The sequence below is a fragment of the Papaver somniferum genome, chromosome 8, assembly GCF_003573695.1.
Source record: "Papaver somniferum cultivar HN1 chromosome 8, ASM357369v1, whole genome shotgun sequence".
NCBI lineage: Eukaryota > Viridiplantae > Streptophyta > Magnoliopsida > Ranunculales > Papaveraceae > Papaver > Papaver somniferum.
The window spans coordinates 174,672,835-174,681,212 of record NC_039365.1 but is presented as its reverse complement, the minus strand read 5'-3'; positions in this window follow the sequence as shown (position 1 = coordinate 174,681,212).

Below are 8,378 nucleotides of genomic sequence, written 5' to 3'. Positions count from 1 at the left end.
TCCATCACCTCCCTGTTTGCAGAACCAACTCCACTGCCACCACCGCCGTACCTCCATGTCCGCTACCACCAACTCCCCACCTGCTCAACATTGAAACCCCTATCACTCTAACATGCCTCTCACTTCTTTTCACTGTTTTCCCCTAGTCTAGGGTTTTGAAAATAGAGAAAAAGCATTGATAGACATGGTAGAGAATTAGGTGAAGCTAGAGTGAAATTGAAGGCATGGAGAGGTAGAGGAGGACAAATAGAAGAATGGGTCGAGTTCAATTTGATGTTGATACATCAAATTAGGTAAAGAAATCAAACCCTAGTCTACTGTTTTTAATTTGGGAATTGTTTTTGGTAGAACCCTAATTGTGTTGTGGACTATAAATAGCCTGGTGGGTGTGATGTAAAGACTATGCTTGGATTAGCCTGCATCCAGAACTTTCAAGTTCTGTTAATTTCAGTTCACTTTTCAATTTCAGTTCATGTTCTGTTAATGTTGTTTTTTTTTTTAGTTCAATTTGCTGCTTTGTTTGATGTTCATGTTCCACTTGCAATTTCAATTTCAGTTGTTTTACTTTTCAATCCCATGTTAGTTCAATGTTAATGTATGTTGTTTACATGTGTAGTTCACTGTTGTTGCTCACTGTCAGTTAAATGTTCACTGTTGTGTTTAATTTGCTGTCACATTTGATGGAATGCTAGGCTAGATACCTGTGAAGCATTGAACTGATTGTGCAATGGAAGAAAATCAGTGCTCATAGCAAGCTGATTATCTTGCCATTCTATTTGTGTATGCTTAGGTTGCACTGTTGATTGAGAATTGGGAGAAATTAGTGCTCATAGCAAGCTAATTCTCTTCCCATTCTTTTAGTATGCCTGTATTCTTGCCTTAGCCTTGCTCTGATTAGTTTCACTATCACCCTTGCCTTTGGCCTTAGGCCTTGGTTCATCTTGCTTTGTTCTTTGTTTCTGTCACTGTTTTACTTTCACTTCCATGTTCATTTTATTTGCTGATTTACCTCTGTTGCTGCAGCTGCCTTTTCTTCCCCTTGGCTTGTTCTGCTGTTGTTGCCTCACTGCTGTGCAGTATTGCTGCTGCTGCTGCTTTCTTTGCTCTGCTGCTGCTGCTTCCTCTCCAAAGCCCAGCTTTCAAAGCTCAAGTTCAGTCCAGTTCAAGGCCTAGTTCTCAGTTCACTACCAAGCCCAGTTCACAAGTGAACTATTAAGGCCCAACCACAGTTTAGGTTAAGGTAAGCCCAAAGGCCTAGCTAAATCAAAACTGAAGTTCAGTTCCTCAAAGGCCCAAAGGCCCAGATCCTTGACTGAAACCAAAGCCCAAGTTTACAATTCATCATTCAAAGGCCCAAAGCCTAGTGCACTTCAAGACCAACTGAGCCCAAGCTCAGTTCATTTCATTGTTAAAAACAAACCCATTAGACCTAATTTACTCAAAGGATAATCAAATCCCAACAAATAGCAATTTAGAGCCCAAAATAGCTAAACACTACAAAACACTCCCAATCTCTGTGGATCGACCCGTACTTGCACGAGCTACAACTGACGACCGTGCACTTGCGGTATTACTGTAGGCCCGCGTTTTCATTGCGCTTAATTTTATACATATCTCCGGGCCCACCAAGTTTTTGGCCGGGGATAATTTTTAGGACCTTTTAGAAGCCTACCAGGTTCCGTAACCCTACATTCTTTTTCCTTTCCTGAAACTCTTTTCATCAAAAGGTTGCTTGTGGAGCTGTTGTTTTTGTGTTTCTTTCAGAATCCCATATTCTATGGAGACTCCAAGCATCATCTCTTCTAATGGAAAAGATGGTAATATGATTGTTAAGCCATAAGTCATGAAGAAAAAAGACAAATTTCAATCTTCTACAACTTTGAAGATAAAAAGGAAGAATATGAAGAAACCAAGGGCTAACACCTCAAATCTTCAGAAATTTTCTGTTGTTCTTGAAGAGTTAAAGAAATAAGGATGGAGATTCAGCAAATAAAGTCTATTGTTCTAAGATATCTTGAAATTCAGAAGGCCCTTATTCGGCAACAATCAAGAAGGGTTGTTGGAATTGACTCCTTTCTTCATGAACCTTATGTTCCAATGTCTGTTGACGACAAGGAGTTCGGGGACGATAAAGAATTTTTCAAGAATCTTAATGTCTAGATAACTTCTTATGAGAACTTATTCTTATGTTTAAGAAGGATAACTAGGGTTTGGAATAGCAATTATTGTGATTACACATAGCTATTTCCAACGATTTTCATCTTGCAATGTTTTTAGATTTATTTATTTAAATTCTAAGTTATTTGGAAGATGATCTTGCATCATTTAATCTTATTGGTTTTATATATTGCAAATGTCTTATGAGATATATATGTGTTTATGTTCCTGAACTATGCTTATCTCATATATGCTCAAAAGTTAAGTCTATTATGTCTTTATGCAAATATTGGTAAAAAAATAGAATGAACTTTTCCGCAGTATTGATCTTTCCCTGATCCACTTCTATGTGAAAGTATTGTATGGCTCCGTAAGTTTCTTATGTTGAGTGTTTCCGATTAAATTAATCAATAAGGTCTCCTTGTGGTTAATTTATTCGAATTTTCTGGATACAAATCCATGTGATTTGTTAATGTCAAAAGAAATACTTGTTTTCTTTTAAAAGTAAGGTCACTCATGTTGTTCTCTTGGGAATGACATCATAAATTTGAAGTAGAGGACTCGAAATCTAACCTAAAAAACTGGAAAGAAAAATCTACGGCCTTCGGCCGCCAAGCTAATTCTAAATTATCGCTTTTATTAGTATGCAAACTTATCTCCAAAACTAAAAAATTCCTTATGTTCTTGACTTAGAATCACATAAAAAGGCCTCAAAATTGAAGTTCGCATAAGACACTCCAAAACTGTAAGATGGCCCTGGTCTCACCAAAAAATCCGCCGTTTTTCTCTTCTCGTGTAGCCTCGTTAATGACATCCAAACAGTATTCTTTCAAAATCATGGTTATTCAAGTATTTCAATTTTTCCATGAGAAGATTTAGCTTTTGCCAAAATTTTGAGTAGCAGACAGACAATTGACAAATCAAAAGAATCAAATTAACTCTATTATATTATTTATCGGACTAAAAGGTAGCTTCCTCAAAACTAAAATGGAATACATACAAAATTGTTGGAGTAACACTAATCTAACTGGTGTATCATAGATGAGAAACATTATGTTTTATTTTTGTGACCCAGATTCGTTCTTGTTTATCATGGACGTGAACCCTCATGTGGCTTTCTTGGAGATGGTGGTCCTAGCCTTGGTACATCAAGATCGCGACCTTCTTTGGCATCGGGAACTGGTCTGCAAATAAAATTTGATAAATGCATTATAAGTTACGAACAAGTTTTTAGAGTCCAGAATTTAAGATGATTTAGATTCTACATATTTGTTTTTTTTTTTGTCAATCAACAATTTCAATTTATTCATATCAAAATCTTGATTACATGATCGCTTATAAGAATAACAAAAACATCAAAATACAAGATAATCAAAACCCTAATACAAAAAAAGATATCAACTGCAAGTAAAAAAAAGATATAATGAAAATGCATTATATCAATTACATATTTTTTATTACTAATGCTATTTCTTATTCCCGGTTGTTCTAAAACTACTAAAACTAATTTTCGATGGTTTTTAGAATTTATCTTATTTTATCGTTATATTGTGTGTACCGAATCACGGATCACCTAGATTTGTAGTTTATCAGCTAAATTAAATCTTCAAAGTTGATTACATACCTCCCTGAAGATACTTGAGATAAGAGGAGGATCAAACATAACAAACGAAACAACTGCGAGAAAAACATTTTTAATTTTTTTCTTTTGGATTGATGGAAGATTAATTGTAATCTTAGACTGCGAGTCTGCGACACACAGTGGACAAACCTCATGTTATAACAAATGGCTCTTCCCAAGCAAAATCAATCAAGAATTGAAATAGAAATGAAATCAAAGTAAATCAAGCACACACAATACAAGGATTAATAGTGGTTCGATCAAGATGACCTACATCCACTTGCGAAGACAACGAAAAGATTTCACTGTGTATCCAACAAGATTACAAGGTATTGAATCAACCCCCTCTCAAGAACCCTAGCCCCCTTTTGATACCTCACTCTCTCTTCACATGATCTTTTCTCTCTATTAAGAAGATAAGGGAAAACAAAAGGATCCTTATCCTTTTATCTAACCTAAAAGTTCCTGATGCCCTTTTGGTTATGTGGAAACAAAGTTTCTCACCTGGGCTCTAAAGGGGACAAGCCCACTGAATACAAACCGTATTCAAGTCATTATACAAAAAATCTCCAACTTGACTTGAATACCATCACCACTCATCATCATCGTCTTCGTTCATCCCTCATGGGCTCTCAACACATGTTGACACCAACCAAGTCCAAGCAATGCTTGAAATTGATACTTGGAACCGGCTTCGTCAATATATTTGCAGGTTTATCCGCTGTAGGAACCTTTAGCATCGGTATCTTCCCTTCCTCTACCGCATCCTTGATAAAATGATACCTGACATCGATGTGCTTAGTTCTCTCATGATACATCTGATTCTTGTTCAAGTGAATGTCACTTTGATTATCACAAAATAAAACTGCATTCTCTTGCTTGAATCCCATATCACCAACCAAACCCATCAACCATATACCTTCCTTCACTGCTTCCGCGGCTGCCATGTACTCTGCCTTTGTTGTAGATAATGCAACTGTGCTTTGCAAAACCGACATAGTACTACCACACAATGTAAAAGTATAACCTGTCAACGACCTTCTTCTATCAAGATCACCTGCATAATCAGAATCAACATAACCCACAATATTTGTCGAATCACCATAGTGTTTATCAAACACTAAACCAACATCTGTACTGCCCCTTAGATACCTTAAAATCCATTTTACAGCTTGCCAATGAGACTTCCCAGTATTTTCCATGTATCTACTTACCACACTCACAACTTGTGCGATATCCGACCTTGTACAAAACATAACATACATGATGCTACCAACTGCGCTTGCATATGGAACTCGAGACATGTACTCTGCCTCATCAGCAGTTTGAGGTGATTGCCTTTTAGAGAGTCTAAAATGAGCTGCCAAAGGAGTACTTACTGGTTTCGAATCTTTCATACCAAACCTCTCCAACACCTTCTCGATGTAATCCTTCTGGACAAATACAACTTTCCTTCAGCTCGGTTTCTATGAATCTCCATGCCCAATATATTCTTTGCTGCACCCAAGTCCTTTATCTCAAACTCACTACTCAACTGCAGTTTCATCTTCTGTATCTCTGATATGTCTTTTCAAGATATCAACATATCATCAACATATAAGAGCAAATACACAAATGAACCATCTTGGAGTTTCCTGTGATATACACAACTATCATACTTACTTCTATCATATCCATTTTCCAACATAAACGTATCAAAACGATTATAGCACTGCCTTGGAGATTGCTTCAAACCATACAAAGATTTCTTCAACAAACATACATGGTTTTCTTTGTCGGGAACTTCAAAACCTTTTGGTTGTTGCATAAATACGCTCTTCCAAATCACCATGAAGGAAATCTGTCTTAACATCTAGTTGTTCCAATTCTAGATCATTCAAAGTAACTATAGCAAGTAATGTTCTAATAGAACTATGTTTAACAACAGGAGAAAATATCTCATTGTAGTCAATTCCTTCTCTTTGTGTAAACCCCTTTGCACAAGCCTTACCTTGTTCATTTACCATATGAAGTACCATGTTTCTCCTTGAAGACCCATTTGCTTCCTAGAATCTTCTGTCCCTTTGGTCTTTCAACTATCTCCCAAGTGCCATTCTTGTCAAGAGACTCAATTTCTTCAATTGTAGAAGCTCCCCATTTCGCTGATTCTTCGCCACTGATTGCTTCTTCATAGGTTCTTGGATCATCCCTATCTATGCTCTCACCAACTGCAAGTGCATACGCAACCAAATCAGCATGGCCATATCTCTGAGGTGGTCTAACTTGCCTCCTCTCTCTGTCTCTTACAAGATTGTACTGATGATCTTGTGCTTCTTCTTGGGAAGGTTCTTGCACAATTTTTTGATAATCATCATCATCATCATCATCATCAGAAATAACAGTCTCATTGTTTCCTTGAACTTGCATCTCAAGTTCCACCTGGTCACCAAGCTCTACCTTATCACTAACACCCTCTTATGCTTTTCCCTCTAGATCTTTATTTTTTTGCTTTAACATCGACTGCTCATTAAATTTCACATCTCTACTGATAAGAAACTTGTTTGATATCTCTTTCGGACACCATAACCTGTAGCCTTTCACACCCTTTACATACCCAAGAATATACACTTCTTTGCTCTAGGCTCTAGCTTCCCCTCATTCACATGAGCATGGGCTGGACATCCAAAAATCTTCAAGTCTTCATAGTTAGCATGTGAACCCGTCCAAACTTCATTTGGAGTCTTACACTCAATGGAAGTCGATGGGGATCTATTAACTAAATAAGCTGATGTGTTTGATGCTTCTTCCGAAAACTGCTTTGGTAACCCGACATTGGAGAGCATACATCTTTCCTTCTCCATAGTGGTTATGTTCATCCTTTTTGCAGCATCATTTTGCTGTGGTGTTTTTCTGACTGTGCGACGTCTCACAATCCCTTGCTCCTTGCAGAACTCATTGAACTCACCCCCACAAAATTCCAAACCATTTTCTATCCTCAAGCACTTGATTTGTCTTCCGGGTTGCTTCTCAACCATAGTATTCCATTGCTTGAACTTGACAAAAGTTTCATCTTTGTGTTTAAGTATGAATACACATACGTTCCTTGAGAAATCATCAATGAATGTCAACATATATCTCCCACCACCATGTGACTCCACACGAAAAGGACCCCAAAGATGAGAATGAATATAATCCAAAATACCCTTGGTGTTATGAATAGCTATACTAAACTTAACTCTACATTATTTCCCAAAGACACAATGTTCACAAAAATCAAGCTTACCTGTTTTATGACCACAAAGCAATCCATGCTTGCTCAAAACATCCAACCCCCTGTCACTCATATGCCCTAACCGCATATGACACAACTTGGTAGTATCATCTTCAGAACTTGAAGAACATACAGCTGCATCACCTGTCACAGTAGTACCTTGCAGTGTATAAAGACCATTAATTCTCCCGCCCTTCATAATTGTACGATTTCCCCTTGAGACACGAATAACTCCACCTTCACCTTGATACTTGCAGCCATTTGAATCAAGTGTACCCAAAGAAATCATATTTCTTCTCAAGTCTGGAGCCTAACCTTAGTTAAAGTCCTCACCATACCGTCATACATCTTAATTTGAATTGTACCTATACCCACTACTTTACAAGTGATATTGTTTCTCATAAGAACTTTACCACCTTCTCTAGCTTGATAAGTAGTAAACCACTCCCTATGAGGACACATATGAAAAGTACACCCCGAATCAAGAATCCACCCATTCTCCGAGCTTTCGGTATAAACCGCGAGAACCGTTCCATCATCACTTTCTACTCCAACATTTGCTGCGGTACCTTGGTTAGTATTCTTCTCAACATTCTTCCTTTTTGGACAATCCTTCTTGAAATTCCCTTGTTCCTTACAAAAATAGCAATAGAATTTACCTGATTTAGATTTAAAGCTTGACTTTGATCTACTCCTATCAAATACACCTTTTTGGTTTCCTCTTCCTCTTACAAACAGCCCATCTCCCGAATTATCTTTATCATCAATATCCGTCTTCTTTAACTCCTTAGAGTTCAAAGCCTCTTTAACTTCTTCCATGGAAATTGTGGTTTTTCCATACATAACGGTATCAACAGAATTATCATAAGATGGTGGTAAGGAACAAAGAAAACCCAATGCTTGGTCTTCATCTTCAATTTTGACATCAATATTTGCCAAATCCAAGAGAATTTTATTATAATCATCAGTATATGATCTATAATAGACATTCCTTCATGCATTCTAAGAGTATGTAATTTGTTCTTAAGATATAAACGATTAGTTACGGATTAGTCGTATACCTCTTTTCCAACTTGTTCCATAGTCCGTCCGGTGTCGTTTCCGTCGCAACTTCTCTTAAGACATCATTGCTTAAACACAATAATATTTATCCATGTGCTTTCTCCAATTGCTCATCCTTCTCCTCATCCTTCAATGTTGCTACGAGACCCGTTTTCCCTTCAAAGTTTTCACCAAACCTTGTTGTACCAAACAAACCTCATCTTTAGCCTCCATAAATTGAAATCATTCCTTCCATCAAATTTCTCAATCTCATACTTTGCCGCCATCCTAGATCGCTCCCACCCGGAG